Source organism: Odontomachus brunneus, unplaced genomic scaffold (assembly GCF_010583005.1).
Source record: "Odontomachus brunneus isolate Ranch 3 - 2012 unplaced genomic scaffold, Obru_v1 Obru_scaffold_104, whole genome shotgun sequence".
NCBI classification, from domain to species: domain Eukaryota; kingdom Metazoa; phylum Arthropoda; class Insecta; order Hymenoptera; family Formicidae; genus Odontomachus; species Odontomachus brunneus.
The window spans coordinates 911,175-930,142 of record NW_022639554.1 but is presented as its reverse complement, the minus strand read 5'-3'; positions in this window follow the sequence as shown (position 1 = coordinate 930,142).

The following is an 18,968-nucleotide window of genomic DNA, read 5'->3' as shown; positions in this document are numbered from 1 at the left end:
TTTTTTTTTTTTTTTTTTTTCTTATATTAATATACATATTTTTATACTGAGAAAAAACTTTTTTCAAACGAGAATATATATATATTTTTATAAATTAGAACTAGTGATTCTTTAATTTATTTAAATAGAATAATTTAGATTTAAGTAAATACGCGCGCGCGCGTTATTAGTACCTACCAAATAATTTTTATTTTTTAGATATTTTTTTTTTCAGTTTAGATACTTTATAAAATATTTACTTCATCACGTATAGAGAGATTATGTTAAAATAAAATATAAAATATTTAACAAAAAATATTCACTCTTCATTATAAACTTATTTTCATATTTTCATAAACAGATTGATGGGCAGTATATATTTATATAAAAGAAATGTGATATAAAAGAAATGTGATACTATCAAAATAATTGTTTTGTCTCGAGTATTATCTCCGAATAGAATCGTTGGGTATCGAAAACTGTTCAGTTTGGCACAGAAATATTAAATGGGAAAATTTCGTTTAGCTAAAAAGCGATATTCGGTAACTTATTTAAAGAAAACTACTAAACATATATGCTTGATTTTTATACATGTATATATTTTATATATTTGTTTAAATAATATATTTACATTTTTAAGTAAAAATTTTATTTTTATTTCTTAATTTGCGAGAATTATTTAATTGTTGTTTTAATTTTTTTTTTAATAAAATAGAAGTGAATTTTAATAAGAAATTTTTGTGCCTTGAAATAAGACAATAAAATAATTCAATTACGTAAAAATAAAAATTTTGATTTGAGAGATTACAACACCATTTTCTAATAAACTTTCTCATTTTCTTGATTAGAATAAATTATGCCAGAGGAAGATAGTAATAAGTGTTTTGACGCCATTTTCGCATAAAAAATTATGCGGATTAAATTTTGTAATTATAAATTTTAGTTATGACACTTATTGTTTAGATGCAACTATTATTTAATTACATGCATAAAATTCAAACATATTTAGTAATTTTCTTTAAATAAGTTCTCGAACATTGTTGCTTTTATAGACTGAAAAAGTAATTTATCCTTTTAAATTGATGCACAACGCTATAAATCACCTCTCTATTCACAATTCATACGCCCTCGTTGGGAAAGTGGGACTGCGTACGCGTAATAAGAATGAGGGAGAAATGTATCCCACACAATATAGGCGCTGGATATTCGCGCGTATTACTCCGTATCCGGCGATACTGGCTACCATAAGCGCCCGCGGATAATTCCGCGCGCCATTGATACAGCTAATTTAGCACGTGTGGAATATTCCGGCTGTCAGTGCAAATGGATCAAATCCTTATCGCAGGAGCACATCTCCGCGCGAGATATCCACCTCGCTTTCCGCTCCGTTCGCGCTCGCGCGCGCAAGAAACAGGAAGCCGCGAGTCACGCACACACACATACACACACATTCGCGTGAGCGTGCGTTATGAATGCGCCGCTACGGGCGCGGGTAGGTGCGTATATTTCAAAAGTTCGTGGCTCATTAAAGTAGCGACGGCGAACGGGGTGTATCCTTTCCAAGAGGAGCTGTACGGAAGGATTAAGCCTGGAAGGCTCCGGCGCGATCGCCGGTCAAATTTGTAGCCACTAAAACCGCCGGTTTTATGGGGCGAAATTTACAGCGTTTTCACGCCAAACTAACAAAGTAACCGTCGTCCTTGTCGTTGTCGTCGTCGTCATCGAAATGCGCACGCGCACGCACGCACGCACGCACGAAGGCATTCCCGAAGCGGGGGTCATGCCGACGATTTGATTTAGCGATCTTTTATTACCGCCGATATTGACCGCCGTCTTGAGCGCGAGTCTTTTGTCGACGTGTCCGTTGCGAATTTGTCCCTTTGTGTCGTTCCTTCGCGAAATCGCTGCTGCTGCCGCGACATGTGTGCGCGCGCGCAGTGCTCCCGCTCGGAAATTTGCGCGTTCATAAATCGCGGGGCGCGAGATGGAGCGAAAAGGCGGTTGCTTCGATCCGACGACTGCGAGTACACCGCGAATCCAAGTGTGTTATTTTTAAGCGTGTAATTTGGCTGAAGCTCTCTTTGCACGTATCTTGCGATTTTAAATGGCTACGTCATTTAACACACATATATGTATACAACAAGCGCGCGCGTTTAAAACGTGTGAGTTATAATTTAATATGTTTAAAGGCTGATTATTCCAACTCGGTAAGCTATTTAACAGTTAAATCATGTGTCTGTCTAATTTAAAGAAAAAACGAAGACAGACACATGATTTAATTGTCAGATAGCTTACTAAGAGGTTGGAACAATCGGTCCTAAACGTATTAAAGAACTAGACCAATGTAACGCTCTGAAAAAAGCGTATTTTTGAGAATTAATTTTGCGAAAATCGACCAATTAAATGTTTTGATACATCGTATATTAATTAAATAACTACTAAACTTTATACTACTATTTTTGTTATTTAAAAAGACTTATAAATAAATATTTAAAAAGACATAAATATGCAGCATGTGGCTGAACTCTGTAAAAAAATATTGCTTCAATCGACGGGAAAGATAGAACCCGTTTTAGCGACTTGAGGGCTCACCAAATTCTAACAGAAGTGAAACTCAGGTAAAATTTAGGGGAGTTGTAAAATGTAAATATTAGTAGGAATATGAATCTTTTGTTGTATACGTCTAAGTATATTTAATAGAATTGAAATGGACACAGTGATATTAACATTTACCATCTAATTGATCTATTATATAATACCAAGATATTGTTAAATATATTTAATAGACATACATAATAAAAAATTCATATCCTTATTAATTTGAACTTTTTACAACTCTCTTTTGTCTAATTTTTTTTGTTAGAATCCTGTAACTTTTTAAATGATGTGACTTGAAATGGTAAGGAATATGTAAAAAGAGGTGCAGCTCCAAAACAAAATATGCTGTGGGAGTGTTAAGACGAAGTGTTTCACGAAGGCTGCACAGCGTTCCGTGAATTCATGCGCGCGTGTATGTGCATTTAATTACCTTGAAATATGCCTATCTCTAAAAAATAATCTAAACGGATACCAGAGTCAGATGGACGAACGGACAGTGCCGACTCGCAACGAAGGTCTGCTACTCATCAGGCCAAGAACGCAAAATGGAAATAACTCAGCAAACGTCATCCACCTCGATAATAATATTCGCTCACTCGACGGAACGTAATTGGCCGGCTACCTAAATGTGCGAATTAAGATAATCCCTATCTCGGATCGCGCACAATAATTCAGTCACGTGCCTAAAGGCCGGACGCGTTTCCGCGATTAACTCGTTATTAATGCTGTCCGTTTCGCGGCGGCGCAGCGAGTTATTAAATCGCGTTATTCGACGAATTACGTCATGAATCAAGAAGGCGGCCGGATGGAAAAAGTCGAGCGAGAAATTGTTTTGCAGAAAACCGCGGCAAATCGCGAACAATTCGCGTCATTATAAGGACATTTGTATATATCGCGCTCGCTCTCTCCCCCTTCATATGATTTATGAACGTTGTATACGTTGGAATAAAGCGTCGTAATAATAATCGCGCGTGTTAACACGAATGGAAATCGAGTCTATTTTTCATTCCCTCGGTGACTCCTCGTAATGAACGTAAAGGATGGTCTCGCGCACAAAAGCGTGGAATTAAATTAGCTCGACGGCGCGCCGTCGCTGCACTCCGGATAGATAGAGAGATGCACGTGAATTTCGCAGCAACTTTATACAGAGTGTCCAGTAACTCACGGAAGAGCCGCGGTGTATAGATAAATCAAGTCAAACTAGACAAAAAATTGTTTTACCATTTTGCGAACAATCACGTAAAATTTTGAGTTATAAATCTAAGAAAATTCGTGAATAATCACGCGCCATACGATAGATGAGCTATAATGAACGCCACTGTATATTTGTATATTAGTCTTTTTGTTCAGTTTGAACCTAATATATGCAAGCATACAGCGGCAGACGTCGCCATTACAGCTCGTTTACCACATAGCGCGTGATTATTCGCGAATCTTCTTTGATTAATAATTTAGAATTCGCTCTATTTATATATTCTACTTATTTACGCAATATGTGAAGCTTGTATTTCTTATCAGTGCTTCGCATAGCGCTACTTTATCGCACAGAGTGATGAAGATATGAAAGAAATTGTCAGAATTTACTCAAAACAATACATCTGGTAGAAATGTATGCAGTTTGCGTAGACAACTGATCAATTATTGTCTAGTATTAATGCATTCGTAAACTCCTGTAAATTCTTTATGACTAAAAAATTGTGCCGTATGATGTCAATTTAACATTTAACTCAATGTAGTAGATTTGATCGATAAATGTTATTGAAAGATTGCAAAATTTCCTGTATTAACTGTCTCATGTTGTGACAATCACGGGAAAGTTGTCTGAGGGTTTGCGAAACTTTGTGGAATATCGGAGCATCAAGCCGCCGCGATCTGATCTGACAGAGGTGCGCCGTAATTGAGCGTTAAAATCTGCGCACGAAGCGCGCAGCGCGTTTCGCTGAAATTTCCGGCGGATTTTTTGCTCCTGAAATGTGAGCGTTCGCGCTCGTATCCGGGTTGAAACAATTGTTCGCGATGTGGGAGCAAACAGGTGAGAGGGCAAGAGGGAGAGAAAGAAAGAGAGGAAGGCGTGCAATTGCGACCGATGACGTCGCCGATAACGACCGATCTACACACGTGAGGTCACGTGGACTAGGTCCATTAAACGACCGGCAAAGTGTATTATCTATACGCCCGCGCGCCTCTAATGTCAGGCAGATTAAGACGAAAAGGGGGTAAAAAGAAACGGACGTTATGTCGGCGCTAATAAAGCCCGAGCCTCACGCGAGTGTTGAAGCCTGGCTGCGCACGCGTCGCCCTCTCGCGGGAACTAACTACTAACATATCACTACTAATGTCTCCTAATTAAAAGTATTTCTACTTGCACGATGCAGTTGAGACTCGAGGATGTACAATTAACCCTTTGAGGTACAGCGTACATAATTATGAATCGACTTATTTGCTCATATCAATCACTAAAGAAAGAATTTTGTCGTTGAAACAAAAATTTGATACGATTCAAAGAACGATGGGTAAAATGGGCCGGTTGATTTGAAAACATAAGTTATATATGTAATCTTACATTTCTTAGATCACTGAATGATAGCATTTTTATTCGTCTTTTTCCTCGTGGGAAAGTAACCAAGATTCACTTTAAAGGAATTAAAATGTCATTTTTAATAGTAATTCGGTTAGTGACGATATTATTCTAATTATTTAATTATTTATATTATAGTTTTATAACTTTTTTTTTTCTAAGTGAACACCAAGGAAATACTGCAAAATTAAACAATACTAAAAATAGAAAAATGCTAAATCTAACATAACGAAATTAATGAAGCATATGTATATATATTATTAAATATATATTATTAAAATTATTTAATTTTTTCTATTATAGTTTAGATTTTATAACTTTTTTAATTAAAAATCAAGAAAATACACTTTAAAAATGAAATACTTCATAAATAATAAATCTAACATAACGAAATCAATATGCTATATATATAGCATATTGATTTTGCTATATTAGATTTATTATTTCTGAAATATTCCATTTTTAAAGTGTATTTTCTTGATTTTTAATTAGAAAAGTTATAAAATCTAAACTATAATACAAAAAATTAAATAATTAGGACAAAATCGTCGAATTACTATTAAAAGTGACTTATTTTGATCTCTTTAAGGTGAATTTTGACTATTTTCTCACGGGTTTAGACGGATAAAAATATTATAATCAATATATACAATATATCAAATATTACAAATATTTAGCGATCTAAAAATCGCTAGATTATATGTATAATTTACGTTACATTTTTTAGATTAAAATCGATCCATTTTATCCATTGTTCTTTGGCTAAAATGGAATCAAATGTTTGGTAATTGCAATCAGAAAACTTAATTGGCGCTTTGTGTTTTATTTTCGCAATAATATATATACTTGACTCGAGTAAAAATCACTAAGTCGTGTGCAATTGAACTTTAATTAGATTTTAATTAAATGTCCTAGATTTAATTATTAATTGAATAATTAAATTATTAGTTGAATGATTTTCCTTTTGCTCATATTGATCATCAATTGAACAGTCTTCAAACGAAAATACGTTAGAATTAATCTTCGATTAAATTTGTCGAAATTAATTGTCAATCGAACGGTCTCCAGTCGAGTTGTCTCATATTAATCATCAATTAAGCACAATAATTAATTCCGAAAGTAATTGATCACTCGCGCAACTATGCTTAAAATTATTTAATGAAGAAAAAAAATATTGCTCAAACACGGAATCGATGTCTGTGCCTTAAAGGATTAAAATCAGCAGGGGAATAAAACGCGATACGCGAGCGTGATATTATGGCGCGTCAGTTTCCTTTCTAACGAGACGTAAATCACACATCACGGCGCGTTAAGATAGAATTTCTGGTCGATCAATTCACACGCGAGTTAACATAAACATCGAGACCCGGCGCGGTATTCGCGTTCCGAGCCGCAGGTCGGAACGAGCAATTTAAATATGTATCAATTAAATTGCGCCGGTAAAGGAGGTACACGCGTGCGCGCGTTGAAAATTCGCGCGTCAAGGAGATCGTATCAACGGATACAGCTCGATATTCAAATTTAACCGGTGCCGTGTCAGGAAGACGTAATAATCCGTCCGGAGGCGGATCAGCTGAACGGTTTCCAGAATGGCTCGTTCGAGAGCCTCCAGGAGCGTACAATTTTCATCGTTGCCTCTTATCTGTCTCTCTCTCTCTCTCTCTCTCTCTCTCTCTCTCCCTCCCTCTTTTTTTCTCTCTCTCTCTTCCTCTCTCTTCTTTTCGCTCTGGCTCACCTGTTTGTACTTTCTCTCTCTTTTTCACTCCATCTCTCTCCCCTCCGAAATCCCCGTGGCGCGACCATTCGTCATGCTTAAGTATACTAATGCAAGCATAACGTATTAATAAACCGGCCCGCTCGGCCGCAGCCATAAATTCCTGCGAGGCGCGGGGCCCGCACCGCGCATACTCCGCGTATGTGCGCGTGTATATCCACATACTTATGCTAATGATAACCGAGAAGAGAAAGGTGTAAGCCTTTTTCCCACCTGCTGCCCTCCTACAGTGTACAGCACAACGTATACGGGACGAGGAAGAGGAGGAGGAGAGAGGAGTCCCTCTTTTCCCCTGGATCTCACTCCTTCTCTTTTTATTTGTCTATCTGCCGCTCTCTTTCTCTTTTTCCGTCTGCTCATCGCGCGATGACTCGTTCCTTTCCACCGGCTCGCGAAACGGCCTTTACCTTTCGACACGATCAGCGCGGACGCCTTAATTAGCAGGTAGACGTTTCGGTAAACACGACGATTCGTCAATGAGGCGAAGCGCCCGCCGTCGTGGACGTCGCGGGACAAAAGCTGCGCCAGACACGGCGCGGTCTAATCCACCCAACACACACCGGCTGACTTGTAACTGATATAAAATCAGATCCTAGTCGGAGATATCGGGGGACTGAATTAGGAAGAATGTCGAGACATTAATCGTGTCCGGGGATACGTTTCAGCGCTCGCGCTCGCGAAGACGCTTTTAACGCTATTAGATGTTAGAAAGTGACGACAGTGGACGCGCGACGGCAGCTCCACCGGTTTCACCGTTTCTCACGTTCGATCTCTAGAATCTGTACCAAAGCAGGTATGAAAGATTGAGGATTGCGAGCTGCCAGATAGATAGATGTACGTAAATTTGCGGCAGCTTTAGCAGTCGATTTGTAAAGGTTGCATCTCTTATGCATGTTTCATGTGGCACTCATATTTATCACATGGAATGACAATATAAAAATGGAATGAAAGAAATATGAAAAAATCATCAAAATTTCTTCAAAACACACTATGCGATATAAAAGATAATTTAAAGATTTAAATATAACTTTTAGTAAATTTTTTTGCAAACATTTACGTTATTGCATGGTGTAAATTTAATGATTAATTCAATACAGTATATTTGTTTCATCAATGCAATTAAATGAATTGTAAAGTTTCCATTATCGATTGTCTCACGTCATGATAATTAAAGTTTGAAAATATTCAAACAGACAGGTGTATGTAAATTTGACAGCTTTACCGGTCACACACACACAATTGGCTACCTTATGCGTAGTTCATATGACACTCATATATATTTATCACATTAGTGTAATTAAAAGAATTGTTAAGTTTCCATTATCGAGATTATCTCATATAGCGATCGTGAAAGTACTTAGACAGGTGTATGTAAATTTAGCAGCAATTTTATCAGTCAATTTGCAAAGGTCGCATCTTTTATGAGTGGTATAACACTCATACGTCCCATTTTAAACGATCCATTGAGGTTTCTCCAAATTCAAGGGTTGCATTAAAAATGTTTCAAATAAAATTTGTTTTAAGGTTTTAAGGAGAACGTCTATGATGTACTCATACTTGATTTTCAATAACCTTATTACGGGAAGATCAACTTAATATTTTTAAATCCCCTAATTTTTACAAATTTTATTTGAAACATTTTTCGATGAATCTCTTAGTTTTCGAGAAACCTCAATGGATCAGTTAAAATGAGGTATCCTGTACATATTAATGTAATTAAAGGGATTGTGAAGTTCCCATTATCGCAATTGTTTCATATAGTGATCGTGAAAGTTCTCAAAGATGTATGCAAATCTGGCGGCAACTTTATTAATCAATTTATTTAAAAGTCATATCCCTTATTAGTGACTCAGACGGTATTTATATTTGTCATATAGAATGATGAAATAAAAGTGAGAATAAAATAGAAAAAGAATATATTATTGAAATTTATTTAGAACACTATATAATATAAAATATAATATAAATACCTGAGTGTAATTTTCAGTAAATTTATCATATACAATAAAAAATTTACATTACACATATAATGTAAATATATTTAATGATAAATTTAATACAGTACAAAATATTGTATCATAGTAAAGAATACAACAAAATTTTTGTAATTTTGAACCGCTAATTATGATCAAACCGCATAATTATGATCAAAATTACTATATGTTTGTTTAAAAATATTATACATGTTTGACTTTTTAATACAAAATTATTGTAATTGCTTGAATGTTTTTTATACCAAAGAAATCGTGAAATTTACAATTTCTGTAATAATTTATTCTACAATTTTAGTACAGACTAATTTTACAAAAACCTGTAAAGAGAATTATAATTTTAACGTAATTTTTACTACAATATTTTCTCCGTGTATATTTGTTTCATAAAAGTAATTTAAAAAATTTCTATTATCTATTGTCTCACGTCGTAAAAATCCTAAAAATGTATCTTGGTAGTTAATTCGTCGAGTTCTAATTTCTAATTCGCGATCTTTTGTTTGCAATACTTATTTGAAAGATTGTAAAAAGTAGTATTTTTTAGGAATTTTTGTAGGGAAACTTAACTAAGATCATGATTCTGGACAAAATAGCGGTCTTTTTATTTAAAAAATTTAGTTTTCTTTAAAATATTGTTAGTGTTTTACTAAGAAGAAAATTAACAAATTTATAATGCTTGTTCTGGTTCAAATAGTAGCCTGAATAAGACGATGTTTTTCCGTTTTAGATATTTAGAAGAGCCATAATCATGTCGTTCGTTTTCTATTTTGCAACCTCCTAGTGATTAAGATATAACATACGAAACAAGAGCGTTTTCGTCACTCAGATAATCAAAATATATTCTTGAAATAAAGCTTAAAGAACATGTAACGTTCTTTTTGTTTCCCGTAAAAGATAAAAAAGAAATATCTTCTTAGCGACCTTTCAGATCAGAATACCTCCCCTTAAGACGTGCATTTTTTGCGTTGGATGCGTGTGTAAAACGCATGCAGTGTCCAGTTTAGTCTGTTAGAAGTGGAACGACCGAGTACAGTTGGGCGTGGGACGAGAGAGAATGCGCGCCCCCTTTATTTTTTCCAGTTCGCGTTGTCACCCCGGCGCGGCGATTATTCTAGTCTCGAAATCAATAAAATACGCGCGAAAGTGGCGCGCGGAATTCGCCGTACAGCACTGAACGGGTCCGCTTACCGGGGCCCGTACAGAAGTGATAATTTCGTGATTGAATATATCGAAGGGGCCCCATGCTGGGCCGAACTCGTCCGAGGCGTCCGGGCCCCATAAGCGAGCACGGCCCGTACACGCATAACCGAGGCGCGGCCGGTCCGGTGGTGGTAAGGCATACATACATTATAACGCCATTAAAATACCCCGAGCGAAACACCGTGCGACTTGAACCCTTATTTTACGTCCCGTGGCCCCGGCGTCGTGCTGCACGTCGTTAAACGTTGCCGAGGATGTTTCATCGATTTCTTTTCACGGCCGCTCGGACTCGACAAAATCACGCGGGCAGTTTCGCACGCACGCACGCTCGGGCACGGTCGGCATCGCAAATGCGACTGCGAAATTAGACGATGACGCTCGAAACCCTGGGATCTTACCGTATTTATCGTACTTTCGTAAATATCTCAGTACGAAATTGCAAAACGGCGATTTAATTGCAAATTTGCGGCGAGGATCACCGCTTGCTTACGCACAGAAAAAGTGCATATTGCATTCAAATAAATGTTACTCGTTTTAAGTATTTTATAGGTGTATATATTTTCGCAAATCTATTATAAAGTTCAGGATAAGCATGAAATTTATTGAAAATATATTCTGACTCCCAGTGAGTTTAGCATTTCAATGAAGAATATTAAAACAAAAACTCGGTTTGCTTTTACTATTCTCTAAAGCGCAATCAATGTATTCTTCAATGTTATACTTGTAACTGGTGTTTCAGTTATAAATATAGCACTGTGACCAATCTCGCTGAAGGGAACAACTAATAGTAACGACTACTTGGATTATTTTGCGAACACGGACAGTGTTATTGTTCACAAGGCACACACGATAAAAAAGTTTAGTGATAACCATTAAAAGCTGGATAATAGTTGCCAGATAATCTGGTGAAATAATTTCAACTAAACGTGTAGGTGGATATAATAAAATTATTTAATAAATAATAACAAATGAATTATATATTATATATTACCAAAATATATTATTATTATTATTTAAAAATATTAACAAATATTCTTAGCAAGGCTTAGCATATGTTGTTAAGATTTGGTGATTATTTATATGGTATGTATTACCAAACAGTTCTTGTTAAATAAAACAAAATTATTTAGTAATACACAGAGAGAACGATTTGGTTGAATCAAATAAACGCTTCTTTGGAATAGTCTAAACGAATTTTTCGATTGATCGAACAAAATTTTGTTTGAAGCAACAAAAATATTTATTTGCAATTTAGTTCCAAAGAAATATTTTTGTTGTGTCAATCAAATAATTTGTTTGGACTATTCCAAAGAAATATTTATTTGATTCAATAAATCGTTCTCTCTGTGTACTTACCTGAATATATATATGATAAATATACAAAGTGAGAGATTAAATACTTTGCTAATAGTCAAATTATATTAAGTAATTATAATTACATAATTGTGGTGAATGTTACTAAACAGTACGGTTTTATTTAACAGATTGTTTGGTTACGTAAATTGATAATTGTTATTAAGTCGTAGCAACAGATACTAAGTCTTAAAATTATTTATTAATATTTATCAAATTATTTGCGTATATGTTTAGTTGAAACTGTTTCATTAAAATATCTGGTAACTATTATACAGGCTTGATGATTATTACCAAATTTTTTTTAGTATATAAAGTTGGTACGTTATGATTGCGAAAATTCTCGATATTTTTTTGCCGACATTATGATCCTCTCACAATAAGTGATTAATTAATCGCAGTCGTCAACTTTCGTGATTCTTATTGATCAAAGTTTCTTGAAGTTGCTTGAAGAAAATATGGCCGCGTGGGACGAATGTCGACGAGCAACGTGCAGTGTTTTTGTGGCAGATTGCAAATGAGATGGCTTGCGCGACGCGATTTTCGTTGGGTGGGTCCTGGGAAGACGAACATCCCGCGTGATCGCGCGAGGGGCCGTTTTATTTTCCAGGCAAGGTGTCATTAGATTCCTCTTAGAACGCAATATCTCATATCGCCGTTCCCGCTGCGTGAATTCCCTCATACGAGGTGATAAGTATCGCCGCGATATATCACCTAAACAAACAACTCGCGCGGACCGACGGGGAAGTGAGACAAGAAAGTGAGACAAACGGGTCGGCGGGCCGTGGAGGTGGTTGAAGGGGGTCAAGAGGAGAGCAAGGGAAAGGGGGGACAAAACGTGGTTTTACGTTGGCATTCGGTGGACCCCATCGCCGAGAGAGACATCCATCGCTACCGCGGGGGGTCCACGGAGTAATTGTCTGCCGGACACCGGCCAATCCGGTGTGCCGATTCCCTCTTTAGATTAACGCCAAACCGAATTCTATCCAGTGGCTCTCACTAAATCTTTACTATACGAGAGTAACGCTCGGCTCGTGACGTTTCACATTAGAATAAAGGCTGAAGTAAATTAAACGATCCACCTGCAGCTACGAGAATTCTCCGAAGACAGATTTCGGCTCATGAAGAAATTTGATCGAATAATGTTGATATTTTTCACGCGTTTCTCTCTCGCGTAGATCAAGTAAATTTATACACGGGTGATGTCAATTTTGCATATTAATCAGAATAAATAATCGGTAGTCAGATGCCCGACTACTAAAACACACTTAATACCTAAAAGACTATAGTATACCTGAATAGTATCTAGATATTTCTTAAATTGCCATAATCTTTGAATATACGGATACTTGACTATTCGAGTATATATTCTTATCATTATTTTTTCTCACTAATTCTTCAAGCTATTGTATGCATTAAAGTAAGGCATGATCGAGAAAGTAGATATTTTCCGAAATATTTGTTTTTTATATTAGAATATATCAAAATGAAAATATCTAACAAAATATTGTCTTTTATATTGACTATTTTTAGGACTTTTAGGATAAAGTTTTATAATATTCTTATAAAAAAATTAATCTTTTGAATACATGATAGTAAGTTTTTCATATTTTTATAGAAAAAATTTGAGTATTCATTTAAAACTAATATACTCTAAAATTAATAAACTCAAATTTATAATTATTGTTTCATATATAACCAACGATATATATACAATTGTGTTTATAAATATAAAATTTTAAATTCTTGAATCTCAACAATATTATAATTTTATTTGGATATTATAATAATAATCTCGTAAGAAATACAAGGCAATTAATTTGATATCTTCTTGCGACATTTAAAACATATTCTCAATCCAATATTTTGTGTGTTTTATTTAGAAAAATTATTTTTAGATAATAAGAATATATTTTTCTTTGTTGAATATCATACAAAATGTATTGATGCAAATAATCTTTGTTTAACGTTGTATAATCTTATCTTAAGATTTACATATAAAAAATAAAGGCATTTTAAAAAAAAAGTTCTTTTCTCTGTGTACACTTATGATTGAAATTGACTCTAATTTTTTTTGTAAGTTTCGGAATGTATCCGTTTTGTCCAATGAGAGAGCTCTTTTGTTGGAAAATAAATTCTCCCATTCTTTCACAAGAAAGATAAATTTCTAAACTTACAAAAGAAGAAAACCAGACAACTTTTCTGACTACGAGTGTAATTTGCGATGAGTATATTTTGAAACTATTATTAAGAAAGTATTCTTTGCCAAGATTAACTATTACTTGACAGAAAAAAAGTAAATTGAGTTACTGCTTTTTCAGCAGCAGAAGAAATGTTGAGAACAAAATACTTGAAAATTTAGTTATAGGATATAAAGGTTATTTCACAGAAATAAACTTTATAACTCACCGACAAATTTTCAAGTATTTCTTTTCAAGTGAATGATATTTTTTGTGTGTGGTTTATGCTGACAGCTCTAACGCGACGAACATTTCGCCGAGAGTGAGCTCACAATGACGGATTGAGCACCGATGGGGACAAGATGTTCGCCGATGGGTATCGCGCGAGCGATTCAACGGGGACAAATATAATATTGTAAAGTCCTGCTAACACCGCGGAATATTACGATAAGACATGCGTCCGGCCGACTGTCATGGATCTCATGGACGCGACGTCGCGAACCCCGGTATTTATACGCGTCCGTGTATTCACGAGCTCTTCTACGGGGTGCTCCCGCCGAGTATCGGTATTTATGTGTTTTATGGTGTCTATAGAGAGCGCGCGAGCGCCCGCACATTCGCACACGTTCACACACCGACGAGCGCGATCGGGGCCTTGCCCCGCAACTGGCCGCGAGGCGAGAGCCTACTGGCCCACAATTAAGCCGCTATTATGCGCCATAACCAATGCGTAAAAACTTATTACTCGAGATTTATGAAATCCGCCACGTATTAACGAACCTGATTTTTATGGACGACATCGTTGGATTCGGGCCAATGAACTCTCCCGAGTCCCTCCTCCTTCCCTGCTTCCCTCTCTTTCTCTTTTATTCCCTCACGGCTTGATTCACGTGGATCTCTTTCGAGACACCCCGAGAGACGGAGAAAAAAGACCCTTAATTGGCTGTACGCACGTCATATATACACTCGCATGGTTTACTTTGCAACGCTGTAGGGGAGACCGGAGCTACATGCGCCACATATTTCAGAATTTCGTAGTTATAACTTCTCGGGCAACTAATTGTGCTGTGACTGATTGTACAAACATGATACAGACAGCCTTCTTTTATGTGTCAACGTCCACTACGATCCTATTAACTGTATATTTTATTTTGTAATAATCAAAATACACAAACATGCCATCACAACGCGGCCATTTTACCCTGGTATCGGATTTAATTGCCCAACAGCGCAGAATAAAAAAGAAGATTATATAAAATATGTATCCTGATTAGTAGTTTCGTAGTCTCTGCGAGAGGTCCTCCTGCCGGCCTCTAATTATAGGCCAATTTTATCTCGGCCAATATGTTTGATTTCAATCATTTTATGAATGAAAATTGCTTTTATTCTCCGAAACAATATGTTATACACTTGATAAAACTTTGTTCTAGCTAGTAACACGTTGCTTAACTTTATTTACTTAGCGGGAATACTAATAATATATTATATATATATATATATATATATATATATAATATTAATTTATATTATTGTTATTTTAATATTATAATTAAATTTTGTTATTATTTTAAATTATTATTATTATTACTACTATTATATTATAATTATAATTATTTCTAATAATTATTTAAAATTTAAAATTTTATTATTATTAAATTAAACTTTATAGTATTATAATTTTAATAATATGCAAAGTACATTAATTTTCGAGAAGCTCAAAAATTTACTTTGCTGCTACTAAATCAATTTCTTTTATTTTTTAGTTGTAATATTACCTCGATTTTAATAAAACTTAGAGAAAAAAGCATCTATATTCCAAAAAGACTATTTCCCGATTTTGTATCCATTGTTTCCTTCAAAATAAATACTAAAAAGAAAAGTACATAAACAACACACCCCTGGAGCCATCTAAACCCGGTTTCCCCTAATTGTTTGATTTAAGAGCGACGCGCGCTGCGATCAGTCGAGTGTTTCCCCGTTCTTCACTCGGCAGATTAATCGCGCCGCGAGTTAACCGTTGCTCTTATCCACAATGTTGCGAAAAAGTGAATTATAGCTCTCGACGCGTACGTTGAAATATCGCGATAACTTAATTATAGTTCCTCGTGGTGCACGTGTTTTAAGATCGTCGGGACCTATTTTCACCTTCTTTGCTTTCACTCGCGCTCCCAACCTCCTCGGAAAACCCGGCGGATCCCGTTGCAGGGGTGTCGCTTGATTTTTATCGGGATACGGTCAATCGTGCGCGCGAATTCGTGGTGCGATCCGTAAGGTGAAAGCGTCGAGGATAACGTCAAAGCGTGACGACGCGATATGTGCGGAACAACGCGTGCGTATAAAGTGTAATCTCCACTTACAAGCGTATCAGATTTTAGGTTTCGTAATACTACCGGAGAACGGGTGTCAAGGAGTTACGCGTGAAATCCGAGGCACAGGGATGATGGAGGTGTTAATTATCTAACTAGATAGTTCCTTACTACCAACAAACATTTGACTGCCATGCGCTTTGATCTAATGGACGGAGAGTGCATTCCCGATTTGGCACATCAATCACCGCTCATAAACCGCTGGGGTACCGTTAACATCTTACTCCGACTTTGTTGGACTTCATTAGGAGGGTTAATTCAGTTTGATGCGCGTGACCTTTCGCCATGACGTATATTAGGCCTGCCGTGCGGGTCGATGTGTGAGCCGGCAGATTAAAAATTTCATATCGTCCCGTTGGGAAAAACGATCAGTCGCTGATACGTATCGCAGATGATCGTCTTTTACTTTTGAAAATAGTCGACGATTAACACGTACGACGATTAACACGTACGACGATTGATCGCTGCGCTGATTACTATTAACTGTGCAAGAACCAAATTGACAATCCCATGACTAAAAATACAGCGAATAAATGTAATTCGAGATATAAATATTTTCTATTTTCACTAGTTTACTTTATTCCAATTAGTTTCATTTTATAATAAAAATTATTGCAGAATATTTTGTGCAATCGAGATCGACATTTTACAATAATTTATTATTTATTTCATTTCATAAGCTATTTATATTTTAGCAACTGTGAAATATATTATTAAAAACTGTAGTACAGTTAATTCATTAATTTTAGGGTTTGTTTTCCATTGTACTAAATTCTGTGTTAAGGCCCTTATTGACGATTTATTATTATTGACGATTTAGGTTGTATTTCTATTGGTCCTCTTTTATAATTGACTGTACAACAAATTCTTGCAAATTCTTTTAGATACAATTAATTATACTTTATACACAGAGATAATATTATGGTTTTTCCTTATATACATTCTTTTTATTATGTTTCTTTACTATATTTTATTATGTTTCTTTACTATATTTATAGTAGCGCAGAAAAGAAAGAGTCACAATAGACTGTAGACACAATAGACTAAGATTTATTTTGCTAAGAAACATAGTAAATTTCGCTAGAAACATGACGTTACATGACGTAATCAGTAAATTTTTCAATAGCATATTTCAGTCTAACATATAAAATGAGGGGATAATAGATTATTACAGAATCAACTTCTATTCCTTGGCAAAATTCTATAGTAATATTTATTATAAAATTCTCTCCGTATGCATAACTTAATCAAAACTGTATATTGAGAAGAAAGTGTTTTGTATTTGTAATTATAATTGTATAGCCAAAGAATTATTGCCAGAAGAATCATATTTTGTATTTTGTAGCGAGTATTGCTATAATGTTAATGATAATAACCTTATGTACATATTGTTACTACTATTATTTTGTTGGACTTACAACTATATATATATATATATATATATATATATATATATATATATATATAATTTAAAATTTATATGTGTATATGTTTATATATATATGTAAGTGTAAGGAGATATAGTTGGTATTGAAAATATAACTATAATTTTAGTAAAATTAATCTTTTTCTCTGTGTCATAGCTGATCACTAATGATGATCACTATTTAACTTGTTAAAGTATGAGGCATCTCAATCGTTCTTCTCGAGAAATTTTTCAGATTAATCATATGATTTGAAATGTTTCAGCACTTGTCCACTCCATGTGGACAATTGTCCATTCCATTTGTCCAGATGAAACTGACTATAATCCGCGTGTGTTAGGAATTTATTCTCGAAGATCACACTTCCAAAACTAGTCGACGACTCGCGAGATGTCCCAAGTTCGATCCGAACGATTTAGCCCCGCTAATCCCACCCTCTCCAGCATTCTCAGACAGGTTAATAACGCGAGAACACCTCGACGACAACTCAACTGCGCATTCGTTCGTCCCGCTGCCACAAAGCGATGATCGATCGTTAACGAGCGTTCATTCATCCCCGTCACGCGGCGAGAACGCCACGAAAACGGGTGTCCATCGGCGCGGACGCGTCGTAAATCGTCGTAAATCAATCGCCGCGGGTTTACCGATCGCGAAGACAATGCCGGCGGGCCTCGACGAACAATCCGCCGGGCTCGTGTTAACACCGCACGAAGCGGTAACCATTGAGGCCACTAATGAACCGGCCGCTAATGATTTTTTAAGAATTGGATTACAGGCTTCCTCGCGCGCTAAATTAATCTCGGCGGAACTAATACGACGAAATTTCATATAGAACAGGTATTCGCACAAAGAAAGCAACGCACCGGCGAGAGAGCGAAGGATACGCCTGCGCGGGGCCTTCTCTCCGAAGAAAGACCTCTTAGATTTCGACTAAAAAGTGAAGAGAAGAACGAAAAGAATTCTCTTTCGCTCTTGCAACACGCGTGATGTAATGATGGTGGCGTGAAGGGAGGAAGGAAGGAAAGAGGGCGAGAGGAGGGAGGCGAGAGATGAGACGAGCTACAGCAGCGCGAGCGAGAAAGAGGGCAACGAGTCAATTAAGAGGCTCTCGAGCGAGTACGTTGGCCTAATCATCGTCGGAGGAACAGCGGCCACCGCCTAAATTACGAGCAGCCAATTATATTGCGTTTAAAATTAATTACTAGATCGCCCGAAGATAAATCGATGCGCTCTGACGAGGAGGCCAGTGACGTGGGACGAGAGATCGTTCCTCTCCTCTCCTCTCCTCTCCTCTCCCTCTCTCTCTCTCTCTCTCTCTCTCTCTCTCTCTCTCTCTCTCTGTTTGTCTGTCTTTCTGTCCTTTTACACTTTCTCTCTTATCGTTGGCTACATTACGCACACAATCTCTAATAACACATCTCACTTCCAACTTAACTTAAGTCGATCTCGTCAACGATTGGTATTAAAAAATACGATTGGACGATCGTCAACCGAGCGCGAACACACCCCGAGTCTATGTATCTCA